The sequence below is a fragment of the Gracilinanus agilis genome, chromosome 1 (genome assembly GCF_016433145.1).
Source record: "Gracilinanus agilis isolate LMUSP501 chromosome 1, AgileGrace, whole genome shotgun sequence".
Taxonomy (NCBI): domain Eukaryota; kingdom Metazoa; phylum Chordata; class Mammalia; order Didelphimorphia; family Didelphidae; genus Gracilinanus; species Gracilinanus agilis.
This window is the reverse complement of record NC_058130.1, coordinates 218,180,683-218,197,551: the sequence shown is the minus strand read 5'-3', so window position 1 is coordinate 218,197,551 and position 16,869 is coordinate 218,180,683.

Genomic DNA, 16,869 nt, shown 5'->3' with positions numbered 1-16,869 from the left:
GCTTAATTCTACTGGTTACAAGCAACATGTAGTACATATAATATATTAATAATAATAGTATATTAAATACAAAATGTATACAGAGTAATTATTATAGGCATTAGGATAGTCTTTCCATAGAAACTGGCAACTGAGTTGTAGCTCAGGGCATCTGAGAAAGGAGGAAATACATGTCAGACTTTAGACATTCTCTTATGTTTCCCTGAATTCCTAATATTTGTCATTTCTTATGACTCAATAATATGTAATTTTTTATCTTTATACTTTACTATTTGCTCAACCATTCCCCACCTGAGTCAGATTCATTTTGTATCTGTTTTTTACTCCCCAAAGAGTGTTGTTATGGGTATATTTTTAATATATCAATCATACAAGCAGCATTTATCTATCACCTATTCTACAAAGAGCAGCTAAGTAGCATGAACTTAAAGCACAGATCTGGAGTCAGGAAGATTCATCTTTAAAAGTTCAAATCCAGCCTCAGACACTTATTAACTGTAAAATGAGCTGGAGAAGGAAGTGGCTGATCACTCCAATATCTTTGCCAAGAAAACCCCAAATGGAGTCATAGAGAGTTGGACAAGACTGAAACGATTGAACAACAGTCTGTACCAATTACTTTACTAGGAATTAGAGACACAAATACAAAACCTAAAATAATCTTTATGCTTAAGAAATTTATCTTCTATCAAAGGAGACAGTAAAGACATATGTATGTAAACATATATTTTGAATATATCTGTAAATACATATATGAACATATGCAGAATTAATAAATAGATAATAAGAATGAATAAAAACAAAGTAATTAGATACAGGTCTGATACCCACTCTGAGTTCATTCTTCAATTCACACTAGGCAGTAGGATAGGTTCCTAAGAGGGCAATGATCACTGTTACCCTTCAGGGTTCTATTGGTAAGGTAAACATGAAGGGTTAAAGTTTCTAATACTGTCATTTTGGGCTCCACATCCAATGTGGCCCATAATATTGGCCAACCAGTTGCTATCAACTAGTTTTTCCAAAAAGACATTTATAGGGAAGGCATAGCAAAGACAGAAGTGTAGAGAGACTCTACACTCAAATCTTTCATATTCACATTCATTTCTGACTTGGTATGGTATGAGTCATCAGTCCTTTTAGCTCAGAAGCCATTTTAGAAAACCTTTCATCCTCCTACTGACCCTGAGTCATCAAGGCCAAAACTGGACTCTCTGAAGTTCTACATATTAACTTGGAGGCAGGCAAGGAATATCTGTACATGCTCCAAAGAGTGTTACGCAGTCCTCCCTTTACATAAAGCAGTAGGGAGTGAAATCACCAGTATTTGGGGAGATCAGAAAAGTCTTAACGTCATAGGTGGTACTTGAATGGCATCTTGAAAAAAGACAACGATTCTATGAGGCAGAAATAGGATGGAGCATATTACAGACCTGGAGGATGGCTAGCACAAAAATTTGATCACAGAATGCAGGGAAAAGGGAAACCTTCTCTCCCTATTAGTTATTGTCCCTATTTGTAACTATTAATCTCTATCAATGTGATTAATGAATTCCCTGAAGCGGTTGTATTATACGAATTTATACTATGTATTCACAGTAATCAATTTCCACTTTCTACATAATTACAGCTTTGAATAGTGTGAATTCTAATACATGTGACCTCTTCAGAAGATTCATTACTGACACTAATTGGGGCCTAGCTGTGCAAAGAAGCTGGGGAAAATAGTAAATGTAATAAAATATAATAGTAAGCATAATATAATATAATAGTAAATATAATAAATTAGTAAAAAGTATAGTAGGATCACTTTGTCGTCACTGACCATGTCCAGTAATTGGCACTCCCCTCATTTTAGGGTGGTATAGTACAGTAGTGTCAAACTAAAATAGAAATGGACCGCATCAGGCTGAATATCAACTTAGAAAACCATAAATTCACATTATCTTTGTTTCATTATAGGTAGCTAGGTGTCACTGTAGATGGAACATAGGGCCTAAAGAGTTAGGAAAACTCACCTTCCTAAATTCAAATCTGGCTTTAGACACTTCCTAGCTATGTGACTCTTGGCAAGTCATTTAATCCCGCTTGCCTCGGTTTCCTCATTTGCAAAATGAACTAGAGAAGGAAATGGCAAACCGCTCTAATAGTTTTGCCAAGAAAATGCCAAATGAGATCATGAAGAGTGGGACATGATTGAAAATGACTGAGCAACAAAAGTGTTTCATTTATCTTGATTTATTTTGTTAACTATTTCCCAGTTATATTTTAATCTGATTCCCACTGCACTCTCTGTATTTGATAACTCTGGTGTAGTGGAAAGAACAGCTGCATAGCCTTGGACTTATCACCCCATTTCTCTGCATTGCCTTTTCCTCATCTTGGTATTAATTCCCTCTCAGCCTACCCCAGAGGGTTCTTTTGAAGATCAAATAGCATTTTTCAAAGGACTTTGACCACCCTGAAAAGCCATTTAAATAAAAAATGCTTCTCGTTTAGTGGGTTAGGTGACCTGCCCAAGGACACTGCACTGGGGTAGACTTTGTGGAGGAGGCATGAGATACCTTCTATAAAGAAGAAAACGACTGCTGACACTAGAGCACAGATGAGATAGTTAACTTGAAATTTCTATCACTTCTTTAAAAAACATGTTAACATGCCTACTGAGACCACATTCTTTTCATGTATCTATTCACATCTTCTTTTCTATTCCTTGCTCATCTTGTACTGCTTCCAGCAGTGTGACCTCAGACTGAATCGGCAGCTCCTCGCCAACTCCCTGAGATCTGTTGTCTGGGAAGGAGGCTTGCCATAAGTAGTGACGTTGGGAACTGTCCTTTGCTCTGTTGTCTTCAGGTCCCTGTCTCTTCTGGGCAGTGTTAATGTGCTGTGTAAGCCTTGCCATTTTTCCCAGGGAAAATTCCCCACAACACACTCTTATTGGCTACATGTTTTCCATCTGCATTATTCAAGAGACCAGTGGTTGCCAGTGTATGAACTAATATTCTGTTAGTTTTTTTTAAACCTTCTAAGATAGAAGAGCAACAAAGGCTAGGGAATGGGATGTAAGTGATTTGCCCATGGTTACACATTTAGGAAATATCTGAGGTTAGATTTGAACCTAGGACTTCCTGTGTTTATGCCTGGCACTCTATCCACTGAGCCACCTATCTTTATTTTGACATTTGTTTCCAATATTTCTGGGAAATTTTTTCTGTATGATTTCTTCAGATATTCTTTTAAAAGACATTTTTCTGGAAGACCCATAATTTGGAGATTGTAGCTTCATAATCTGTCTTCAAAGAGTAAAGCATTTTTTTTCCTAAGCCCTTATCATCTGTCTTAGTAGCAATTCTAAGACTGAAGAGTGGCAAAGGGTAGGCAATTAGAGTTAAGTGACTTGCCCAGGGTTACACAGCTAGAAAGTGTCTGAGGCCAGATTTAAACCTAGGTCCTCCTGACTACAGACCTTCTATCCACAGTGCTACCTTGAGCTAATATTTTTTATATTTTCCCTAATTTATTTCCTAGCATGCAGTGTGGTATAGTGGATAGAGGGTTGACCTCAAAGACCTGGGGTCAAATCTTGATTCTGATCCATACTGTTTATGCTACCTTGGACAGATCACCTAATCTTTCAGCATTCCTGGCAACTCCCTAAGACTAAAGAAGACTTAGGTGTAATAGACAGAAAGTTCATTTTGGAATTAGAAAATCCAGAGTTCAAGTTCTCCCTCTGTGCCATACTAGTTATGTGGCCATGGCCAGGTCACTTAATCTTTCAATGACCCCAAGCAAATTACTTATATTGTACATTATAAATGAGTTGCTTGTTTGCATCAGTGATGATTTTTATTCACGTTAGAAGTTTCCCATATATATGAATCAGAGGACTACATTTAAAAAAAATCTTTATTCATTACTGAAGTAAATCTTGTCTTAATGTTGTTCTTAATTCATGGTCATTTCTAGTTATCTTAGAATTATTGAACCAAGAGATCTAGGGCAAGATCATAAATAGAGAAGTGAAAGGAATGTCAGAGGCTATCTAGTCTGACCCCCTTATTTCACAGACAAGAAGACACTGGAAAGTTCCATAGACTATGAGGAAACTTTGGCCCAGGGAGAAGTGATGCCTGAGGTCACACAGCAAGTTAGAGCCCAGATCTGTTTTCCAGTTCAATGCTTTTTCCAATTATCTCCTTTGATACCACAACTGGTATTATTTAAATAAATAAGGTATTATAGAAGTAGCCAGGTAGGAAATGGATAGAACATCAGGGCTGGAATCCAGAGAACCTGACTTCATATCTGGTTTCACACATTTCCCAGTTGTGTGACCCTGGATAAGTCACTTAATCCCAATTCTCTAATTCTTATTGTTCTTCTGACTTAGAACTGATAATAAAGCAGAAGGGAAGGGTTTTTGTTGTGTTTTTTTAAAAGAAAAAAAAGAAGAGATATTGTATATAAACACTCAAAAGTTGCTTGAAAAGACCCATACTTCAGGTTGTGGTATATGAATGTAATGGGATATTACTGTAATGCCAGAAATGATTTATCTGATGAAGCACCAGAAGAATTATAAGAACTGATACAAAATAAGTAGACTCAGGAAAACAATATAAACAGTGACTACACTCTAAGAACAATAACAACAAAACTATGAAACTGAATGATACAAAGTTATAATGAGGTCAGCCCTCTATCCACTATACCACACTGCATCCTAGGAAATAATGACCCCAAAGAAGAAATATGAGAAGGTGTCTCCATTTCACATCTTTGCAGAGGTAGAGGGACTGACTATGGGTAAAGAAATTAAATATTACATCAGATTTTTTCCCACATGTTGATAGTTTCATTGAATAACTTTTTCTCCTGCTTTCCCCCCCTCTTTATTATAGGGATTGTTCTCTAGATGGAGGAGAAAAGAGGAATACAAAGAAAATGTAGGTGATAAAAAAACAAAAGATATCAACATCATCTTAAAAAGACTTCTCTTTAAACGAACTGGGATTTATGGGAAATGGAGGAAAGAAGCTAATTCTTGTTCATGTTTTCCCCCTCTGAACTCAGACATTGTTTTGATTGGCCATGTCTATCATGGTGCCATCATCTGCCACAGCAAATGGGCGCTTTAGGATAGCAATCACCATAAAAGTCATAACCAGGAGTGTCATTTCCATGGAAACAAGAAGGCAGACTAGATTTTAGCAGAACCAAATATTGCCAGAAGCATTTCGGGACTTCTCTTCTGCCAAAGCAGAAATGGCAACTCTAGACACATGGCAGTCTCCCTGGGACTCATTATCATGCTGCACTTGGTAGCTTTAGTAGGGGTAGGGAGAAGAAAGATGGACAAAAGATGAGAGGTCAAGACAAGATAAGACAGGATAGAACTGGATAAAATAGGAGAAGGACTAGAGAGGAGAGGAAAGATATGTCATGGGGAAAAAAGTAAGGAATTTTTTAGGAGCCTTTTAGGAGAAAAAAGTTCACTTAGCATCAGAAGTGAACTATAGATATGAAGAGAAAAGATGAGGCACAAGGACCATCCTTAACGAGATACAAACAAGTATAGCATTTCACTTACAAATAATAGACAGGAAATGTTGACTTATGCTTTCAAAGAACATTGGTTGTTCCAGTTAGAGGAATTCTACTGGAGTAGATATAGTAAAAAAAAATAGAGATGTCATTTATCATTTTATAGAGATATTCCTCAATTTATCAGTAATTTGCTCTCCAGAAATCAGTCAGGTATTCTAAAAGGCATTTCCTATAGAAAAATTATTATAAATTATGACTCACAGAATAGACCCTGTTTAATGAAAAATGTAGCCAAAGCATATGTATTTTAAATTAGAACTCACACTCATTTCTCTGTTCTTTGGTCCTCTCTATAAAATGAGAAGGTTGAATTAGATGAGTTCTAAAATCCCTGCTAACTCTAAATCCTATGATCACTATGATTTTTCACCATTATGCACATACCCATACCCACATATACTCACAAAACCAAGACTAGATCCTACTAGTGTGAGAGGAACTCCCCTGGCAGCCAGTGTAGCAAGCAGCAAGCTCACACACCAGAGGAATCTTTTGATGTCCCCATTTCACCCAACTCTCATCTGAGGCTTCAAAAGCTATAGCATTCTCAGCAGCCATACCTGACAAGAATCACCTCAGGAGAGGGAATAACCCATAGGTGACTTAGGGAGATATCTAACCCAAGCATGCGAGGACTTCTCTGAGCAGAATGGGTAGATGGCACAGTTTGTTGCAACAGCTGTGAAGGTGCCTGAAGCAGGTGCTGTGAGGTTCTAAGAATTTGATCCAACCTTGAACATACCAAGATCATCCACTACATCGCGGGCCATTACCAGTTGTCTTGACCTTTGTCTTGCCACCGAAATTGGATGACCTTGGAAGAGAGGGTGAAACTGTGACTTTTTGCAACTCTGCCTCACTTAAATCCAATTCATGCTCAAGTCAAGACATCACCCTGAGATGGCATTGGTCCTCTGAAAATGAAGGATGAACAACAATGACAACAGCAGGCAGCATTAGTTATATAAAAATGCATATTTTGTTAACAAGCTATTCTCACAAACAGGTATTATCTTTGTAAATCGCATATTTGACTCGGCCTTTGACTGAATGTAGAAATCTTGTACTTGTAGTATGGGAGTTTCTTAATGGGTACAAAGAGCATTAGATTTTTCTGTCAGAGGATCTGGGTTTGAAATTCAACTCTGCTTCTTACTGTGTGACTCTGGGTAAGTTGCTTCAACTCTCTGGACCTAGCTCAGGATCTATTGTACTGTGCTAATTCTGACTCCAAAATCTCATGATGACATGATGAATAGATAGCTTCACTAAGCTGTATGCACAATTATACATATTAGGGAAGTAGCCAGTCAGATAGAAGTGAGGAGTCAATTTATTGGTTCTTTTCTTCTCCTTGGAAATTAAGGCATTTAATAGCCTCCTCAAATCAGCCAGAAATAATGGATGAAATATTCAAGATGCTGAAAAAAAAATCCAAATGTAATTTATTTGCTGTTTAATGGGAAAGTACTTAGAGTGCAATAAGAAGTGATCTTCTAGCAGCTTGTTATTTCGAAGCTCTTACAAAAAGAATAAAGGAAAATTAGAAAAACTCCTGGTTGAGCAGTTACTTCTAGCTCCCTTTCTTTCTTGCATGTGGTTTCTAACCTTTTTGATCAATGAATTAATAAACTCAGGACCATGTCCATTAGAACCACAGTAGCTATTTAGCCATCAACAGCTATTAATGCAACACAGAAAATCCACAGATGCAGTAAAACACTCCACTAAATATAGAAAGCTATCCAAAGCATAGGCCTTTTGCCACAGTCTTGCCATCTTTGGTCTTCTAAAAGCCTAAAAAGCCTGCATCCTCTCATTCAGTCTTGCTTCTTTTCTGCCCATCTTTTGTAAACAGAAATCTCTCCTGACTTACTATTGGTTTTGGTCCAAGCCATAAAGGATTTTAGAAACCAATTTAAAAAATTAATAAAATTGGCTTGAAGTTACATCAATCCTCAGAAAACATAAAGAGAGTAAGATAGGACACCCGTTTGTGAAGACATGGCACACCTGCAGAGAACTCCTTCAGATTCCCTTCTTTCTAGCATCCGAGGACATTTTTTGCTTGCTTCACCCCTTTGTCCAGCAGTCCAAAGCAAGCACTTTCTCCCTCAACTCTCTTAGGTAATCTGGGGGCTCACAGACAGCTTGAATTTGCCCTCTGGGCACTCAAACTTGGAAAAGGTTCACCAACAAGGATAGAAGAATCAGAGGCAGAATTTGTATCTCAAAATTTTGCTGACTCTAATCCAAGGGTTCTTAACCAGGAATGTATAGAACCTCAAAGTTCTGTGGTTAGATTTCAGAAGGTCCATGAACTTGCATGGGAAAAAAATACATATATCTATAATACTATATGTAGATGTGCACATACATATTTATTTTCATTGACTTCGAATGGAAATTTAGCATTTCCTTCAATAATTTAAAAGCATATTTTCTAAGAAGGGATGCATAGATTTCACCAGATGCCCAAGAGACTCATGACACCAAAAAAAAAGTTAAGAAACACATTGAGTCTAAGCCTCAAACTTTATTAGTCAGTTGACAAACATTAAGTATGTATTTTTTACCAGGCACTGTTTAAAGCAATGGGAAGGCAAATACAGCCTCTGCCCTCAAGGAGATTACCTTCTATAAATCACAATATAAAAGATAAATACAAAATACATTTCATTATAATTTATTTATTTAGAATATTTTTCCATGGTTACATGATTTATGATTTTTCCCACCTCTCTTCCCTCCCCCCTCCCAGAACTGACAAGCTGGGTTATACATGTATAGTTGTCCAAAACCCATTTTCATATTATTCATATTTGCAATAGAGTGATCTTTTAATGCCAAAATCCCAATCATATCCCCATTGAACCATATGATCAATCATATGTTTTTCTTCTGCATTTTTGCTTCCACAGTTTTTTCTCTGGGTGTGGATGGCGTTCTTTCTCATAAATTCCTCTGGATTGTCCTGGATCATTGCATTGCTGCTAGAAGAAAAGTCTATTGCATTTTATTGTGCCACAATATTTCAGTTTCTGGGTACAATATTCTCCTGATTCTGCTTCTTTTGCTCTGTATAAATTCTTGGAGGTCTTTTCAGTTCACATAGAAATCCTCCAGTTCATTATTCCATTTTGGGCTTCTCTTGTGTCTCATGTTTGGACTTCAAATTTTTTGTTTAAGTCTGGCTTAGAAATCTTCTATCTTATTGAATGCCCATCCCCCCCCCAAAAAAAGAATATACTCAGTTTTGCTGGATAGGTGACTCTGGGTTGTAAACTCAAATCTTTTGCCTTCCTGAATATCATCTTCACAATATGTGAGGGGAGAGCAAGGACAACAAGGCTGTAAATCTGGGAGACTGAAAGAATAATGATGCTATCAACAGTAAAAGAAAAATTCAAAAGAGGGGAGAGTTTAGGGGAAAAATTAAGCAATTTACTTTTCGACATATTGAATTTGAGATGACTACAAGTAATCCAGTCTGAAATGTCCAATTCGTAATTGGAAATGTGGGACTGGAGCTCAGAAAAGAAACTGGCACTAGATGTATAGATTTGGGAGTCATCTGCATAGTTATTCAGACATTTTTAGTCATGTCCAACTCCTTGTGACTCCATTTAGGAATTTCCTGGCAAAAATATTGAAGTGGTTTGCCATTTCCTTCTCCTGGTCATTCTACAAATAAGGAAACTGAGGCAAACAAGGTTAAGTGATGTGCCCAGGGACACAACGCTAGTAAGATCTGAGGCTGGATTTGACCTTATGAAGATGAATTTTCCTGATTCCAGGGTCAGTACTCTGTCCACTGAACCACTTAGCTACTCCTCATCTGCATAGATACTAATAAAATAGAAGCTGATGAATCACCAAAGGACAGTACAGAGTACAGTGCATACATATATACATACATATACATACACAAACACAAATATATGTGTATATATCATTTCCCCTGATCAATATTTAAGTCCCTTAAAGGAGGGGCCTATTTGATTTCTATCTTTGAATTGCTAGTGTCTAGCACAGAGCCTGGAACATAGTAGAGCAAAGGGAGGAGTAAGTATTTCTATAAAGCCTACTATGTGTTAAACATTAGCTAATGCTAGTAACATAAAGCTAAATGCTTTACAGATATCATCTCATTTGATAGTAGATGCTTATAATTGATTACTAATTGGTTAATAGAATTCATCCGAATCCACCTGATTAAGCTTGCTAGTGATGGCTGAAATAAATTTTACTTATTTTTATTTAACCCTTACTTTCTGTCTTAGTGTCAGTTCTAAGAAAGAAGAAAAGCAAGAGCTAAGCAATTGAGGTTAAGTGACTTGCCTAAGGTCACACATCTAGGAAGTATCTAAGAAGCGAGGAAGAGGTTTGAACCCAGATGCTCCTAACTCCAGGCTTGGCACTCTATCCACTCTGCAACCTGGCTGCCCCTAAGCATTGTTTCTTTTGAATTTATTTGGCAATTGTAAGAGGCATAAGTTTAAAAGTAGGTGTGTAAGCAGGCTAGGAAAAGCCTTAGCTGGAGGTCATGGACATTCTGAATGGAATGCAGGGGAAGGAGGAAGTGGCTTGTGCCTGAGAAGGACTCCATGGTGGTTGGCACAAACTGTTGCTGACCCTGGGAGATCTCAGAGCTAGGGGAGTTGTATCCAGATTCCCTGGGATCCTGAGAGTGGTGAAGGCTTATAGCAGAGGACATCAGACCTGCAGAGCAGCACCGAGTAGGGAAGTGGTTTGTGATCTGGTGGACAGCATTGCAAACTTTCTCTCCCTGCCTGGATACCTTGGATTGCCTGTTCTGGTGGAGTTAACACCTGGCATCCTGAAACCATCCCTGGATTAGTCATGAGATCCCAAGTAAAGCCACCCTCAGGTCCTCAGCTAAGCTGACCAAACCTGGCTGGAACCAGGTTGGGAGGAACTTTTCCCTTGTGACTCCAGTGCAGCTCTCTTTGGGCCCTGTCTTGCTTAGATCATAGGAGAGTGCAGTCAAGTCCTTCCCCTGCCACTGTGGTTTGCCCTTAGCTTTTAGGTGTAGTAAGCCCTATTCCCAATCTTAATCTTAGTTTGTCCTTGATTAAATGTGTTGCCTTAACTTATAAACTCCTGCCTTTACTTTGCTGATTACCACAGGCCTAGTCTTGGTGCTCCAGAGTGGCAGTTGGACCTAACAGCCAATTCAGTAACAGACACCCCTTTGCTGTTAAACTTTGGTCCCTACTTGTGGGCCCCTTCCTGTCATTCCTGTCTCTCACACCCACCTGGACCCATATTTACTGTTCAAGTCACCTTTCCCTGGTTACTCCCTTAACACAATCAACTCTAGATCCCAGAAGCAGGTCCCATCCTCTTTTGTCCATCTCTCATCTCTTGTCTTTTCTTCCATTCACATGGGCATAACTTCCTCACTAGAAATGGTTTTACAAAGATTCTATGAAGCAGTAGCAATTGCAATGGTCTCTATCAAAAATGAACTCTAGGGGGCAGCTGGGTAGCTCAGTGGATTGAGAGCCAGGCCTAGAGACAAGAGGTCCTAGGTTCAAATCCGGCCTCAGACACTTCCCAGCTGTGTGACCCTGGGCAGGTCACTTGACCCCCATTGCCTACCCTTACCAATCTTCCACCTATAAGTCAATACACAGAAGTTAAGGGTTTAAAAATTAAAAAAAAATGAACTCTAAATCATTTTCACTCCTGTGTGTATCATTTCCTAATTATCTAGGTTCCCAGAGCTGAGGTCTCAACCTGTTGGCAGTACAAGCTCTGATCCCATTCGAGCCTTCCTCCTATATAACCATTTGCCCATGATTTTCCATAAATCCTCCACAGGGGATTTCTACCCAATGTGTTGGTTAGGAGGTCTTCTAGACCTCTTACATTGTATGAATGCCAATGGATCACGCAAGCTGTTCAACTGTTGTACCTCTTCCTAGCTACAACTTCTTTTCCAGTCTTCATCTCTGATGCTTTAGTTATACTATTTGTCTTGTTCAATGCTAATTGGTCCTCCGTTTCAGCTATCTCATAACCAGTATAAACCTATTCATTGTCTTTTGGGTGATCCACAATTTTAATTCTTTGGTTCATAGGATCATGGTTTTAGAGATGGAAATTCCATAACTAGAAATCATTAAACATGGGCAGAAAAATACTGATATTTTAAAAATTGGGCTTGTGTTTTAGGAATAAGCATAGAGTCATCAAATTGTCATTGGCAGTTGACCCAAAGCATTTTAATGCACCTTTTGCCTTGGATCAAATTTAAGTACCTGTTTCCCAAGCAAAATTTCAGACTCTGTATGCTATGAAAGCCTAGATTTCCTCACTCCTCCTTGCTAATTTTTAATCAAAGGAATATAGGTTAGTGTCATAGAATCAACTAGATCTCCTTTTATAGATGAAGGAATTGAGGTCTGGAAATCTTAAGTGACTTGCCCAAATAGCATAGATAGCAAAGATTATAGGATCACTGATATAAGGTTAAAAAGGGCCTCAGAGGTCAAATGTTCTCACCCTCTCATTTTACAAATGAGGAAACTAAAGCTCAGAGAAATTAGCTAGATCATTCAGTGGATAGAGTCCTAGGTCTGGAGTCAGGAAGACTCATCATCATGGGTTCAAATCTAGTCTTAGATATTAGCTGTGTGACCCTGGGAAAGTCACTTAACCCTGTTTACCTCAGTTTCCTCATTTATAAAATGAGGAAATTATAGTCAATGGCTTATGAGGTCTTTTCCAATTCTCAGTCTATATTCCTAGGAATGTTGTGGCACAGTGGATAGAGTGCCAGATCTGGAGTCAGGAGGATTCATTTTCTGAGTTCAAATCCAGCCTCAGAGACTCAGACACATTAACTTTGGGTAACCCTGGGCAAGTCACTTCACCCTGTTTTCCTCAGTTTCCTCACCTATAAAATAAGCTAGAGAAGGAAAAGACAAATTCCTCTAGTATTTCTGCCAAGAAAATTCCAAATGAGGTCATGAAGAGTTGGACACAACTAAAATGATTCGAGAAAAACAACAACCAATGAAATCTGAACTCAGGCATCATGACTCAGAACTCTGCTCTGCACCATTCTTCCTTTCCAGAATTTGAATCTAGGCCCTTTAAGTACAAATTTATTGTTCTTCCTACTATACCAAGAAGTCTCCAGGTGATAGTGACTATAGTTGAAAGAGAAAAAGGGATGGTGTCCCATGGTTCCTCCCATACACACATAGATTTTGTGATTGGGTAGGAGGAATGATAGATGGCTTAGTCAAGGGTATGATTAGGACATCTATTAGGTGATCAGAATAAGTGGGAGAGAAATGATGAGGGGAGGCATATATGCTTCTCATATATTATGCCTTCACATGCCCAGGTAAATTTAGATGTATGTGCCTCTGCCTGGAAAAAGACAAGAAGTTCTGGATTAATTGTAATGGAGTGTTAGCTTCCCTTCCTGTCTACCTACTAGTCACTCCAAGTCTATATGCAAATTAGCTCTCCGAGAGAGAGAGAGAGAGAGAGAGAGAGAGAGAGAGAGAGAGAAAGAGAGAGAGAGAGAGAGAGAGAGAGAGAGAGAGAGAGAGAGAGAGAGAGAGAGAGAGAGAAACTGGAGAGGCATTAATATTGTAGAAGGAATGCTGAATCTGGCCTCAGAGAACCTGAGTTTGAATCATGGAGATTGATTTAATGGGTAGTAGAAATGAGAGGGAGAAAAAAAAATATATATATACAAATATACATGTATATATATATATCCCTATACTTTTTCTATATTCTTATTCTGTTACAAAAAGGGGATATAACCCCAAATAACCATCTAGAACAATTTTGATAGTAGTTTAGTTGCTTGGTTCTCTCTGCCTTTCAGTCCTTCATCCTGCAAAGACAAGAATGCTTTGTGCAGATGCTTGTAAATAAATACATGGGGCTCAAATGGATCTAATTTCAAACATAATGCAGAGCACTCTTTCTTTGAATCCCTACTCTGCCACTGAATTAGCTGAGTGACTCAATGCTTAGCAAAATGGCTGCCACAAATTTTGTTGTTGTTGTTCAGTTGTTTTCAGCTGTGTCCAACTCTTCATGACCCCATTCAGAATTTTCTTGGCAGAGATACTGGAGTGGTTTGCCATTTCCTTCCCCAGCTCGTTTTACAGATACAGAACTGGGTTAAGTGATTTAGCCCCCAGGACACTCAGCTAAGTAAATGTCTGAGGCCAGATTTGAACACAGGAAGATGAGCCTTCCTGACGCCAACCCACCACTCTATTTCCTGAGACACCTAGCAGCCTTTATATAAATATTTCATGCTGTTTTTCAGTTGTTTCAGTTATTCCAGCTCTTTGCAACCCCATTTGGGATTCTCTTGGCAAAGATATTGGAGTGGTTAGCCATTTACTTCTCCAGCTCATTTTACAGATGAGGAAACCGAGGCAAACAGGAGTAAGTGACTTACCATCAAAGTCACTCAATGAGATATGTCTGAGGCTAGATTTGAACTCAGGAAAATGAGTTTTCCTGACTCAGGGCCCAGCATTCTATCTGCTGTGTCGCCTGGCTACCCTTGCATAAATATTTTTGTCATTCTTCAGTTGTTTCATTTTTGTCCAATTCTTCTTAACACCATTTGGGATTTTCTTGGCAAAGATGCTGGAGTGCCCTGCCATTTCCTTCACCAGCTCATTTTACAGCTGATTTGTTGACTTCACCTCCCACAAGTCACTTCTCACATCAGTAAAGGCCAAAGTGTTAGACTAGAAAACCTCTAAGGTTCTCTCAGTTCTAAAGCTACAACTCTAAGTGCTCAAACTGGAGTCAGAAGACTCATATTAGAATCCCAGCTCTCTAACTTAGTAGCTGGGTACCTTGGACAAATCTTTTAATCTGGCTGTAAAATGAGATTAAATTGATGAATATTACTTATTTCACCAGGTTCCTCGTAAGGAAAGTGTCAATAAAATTTGACCTATGCCATTCTTTCCTTGAACTTCTAATATACCATCTGGGCATTTTCATTATAATCCTATTGAGCTGATTTAAAAAATCAACAAAAATACATTACTCCTGTATGCATCTTCAACTCTGAATGCAATTCCAGAAAACTAGATATGCACTCTTTTTATTTCTGCTGATGGCACAGGATTATTGTGATTTATACTATTAATATGAGGAGCAATATGATTATTCAGTTAATATATTATTCATTTCGCTCATGATCTATTCTTTTCACATCCTGGCTCTGTGAGTCAATTTTTCCTCCCTGCTATTTTAATAGAGTAGCATTTTAAATTGCAAGAACACTACATTAAACATGTATAAGATTTAATCTCATTTAAAATGCTTCTTTTTTCTAGCAGGATATGCCTAATAAGCATAAAAACAATAATGCTCACAATTCTATGGCATATTAACGGGACATATTGTGAAGGGTAGATCATAAAAATAAGACTGAGCACTAATTAATGAATATGTTAAGACTGATATTTCCCCCCTGAAGCTGCTGTGTGATTGACAATGAAGGGTTCATCTCTTCCTGAAGATCAATGTAGAAACTGCTGAAAAGTTTATTGAAATTCTTGTCTGGCTTTTAATATAGTATGATCTCTTACACAGAGATCATAGCGGCTGATATCTCCCATAATTAATGGTAGGTTTGACAATAAAGAAAGAAATGGATTCCTATTTGAATAATCACTGATTGGCAATAAAAGATAACATAGTTAAGCTCCAAATGTTGTGTTAATTAAAGGCACTCACAAATAGCTAGAGCATTACTGATAAGTCCCATCCCCTTCACATGGCATAGATAAATGAAATCTTATTACAATGCAGAGCCTAATTTTTTAAAACACCATTTATTCACTTTAAACAATATGTATTGAGCACCTGCTGTGTGCCACACATTGTTTGAGGAGCCAAAATGACACCATGCTTGCCTTCAAAGAGCTTATTATCTAATATTGAGAATAAGATACTTATAGTAATTTCTATATTACAAAGTTAAATTTTAATATATACAAGAAAGGTTCAAAGGATTTTGTAAGTTTAGAGAAAAAAGGATCTCTTAAGACTAGGGATTTAGGAGGAAATATCACAAGTAGGTAGGTGTTATAATGGATAGACCACTGACCTAGAGTCAGCGAGATTTGAGTTCATATCCGTTTGCAGTTATTTACTAGCTGTATGACCTGGGTAAGTCACTAAACCTCTTTTTGCCTCAATTTCCCCAATTATATATGGCTGACCTCCCAGGATTTTTGTGCAGATCAAATAAGATGATATTTGTGAAGCAGTTAGCACAGTGCTTAGCAAATGGTTTTTTAATTTAATTTAAACTTAATAAATTTAATTTTATTAATAATCTAATAATTAATTGATTGATTGGTTATTGAATTAATTAATAAAATTAAATAACTTAATAAAAGCTTGTTTTTCCTTCTTTCATAGGATCTTAGAAAGCCAGAAGGAATCAAAAGGCCATCTTGCCCAAATCTCTCATTTTACGTATATGAAAACTAATATATCTGAGCTATAATTACAAAGGAAAGATAGGATTTCAACAGGTTGGGGGAGGAGGGAGGTGAGTGTTCTAGGCATAGAGAAAGGAATGAACAAAAGTTTAGAAGATGGAAAGTTTAGATTATATTTGATGATCAGTGGAGATGTCTTGGTTTGGATGCAGCATAGGACACACAAAGGGGAGATAAGGGTGAAGACAAATTGTAAAGGACTTTGAAAGCCAAGCTATTGATTTTGAAATTAATGTGGAAAATAATGGGGAGTCAATGAAGTTTTTTGACTATACTCTGTCTGACCTGTGCATGAAGAAGATTAATCTGAAAGAGATAAAGTTAAATGGATTTGAAACAAGAGAAACTGGATTAATTGTATTTCCTTAAGAGATCTCACTCAGAGGCAAGTATTTTTCAACTGAATTGGACTCATGTCTGTCTTAAAAGTTAAACAAGGTTAAAGCAGCTCTACATATTAAAATCAAGTATCTGCAAAGGTGTTTTGATCTGGAGGGTAATAATGGTGGAGAAATTCTGTCTTGTATATATAGTCTGACAATCTGTCACTGAGAACTCAAGAAAAACAAATAACCATAAACAAACCAGCACAAAATCTTGACTGACATCTGTATCCTTAGATATAAATGTCTATAATAGTGTGCAGTCTAACTCCTTCTAGATCAAAAGCAATTGTTAAATTGGCTTCTGAGCTAGAATCCTCTCTTCCATCCTTTCT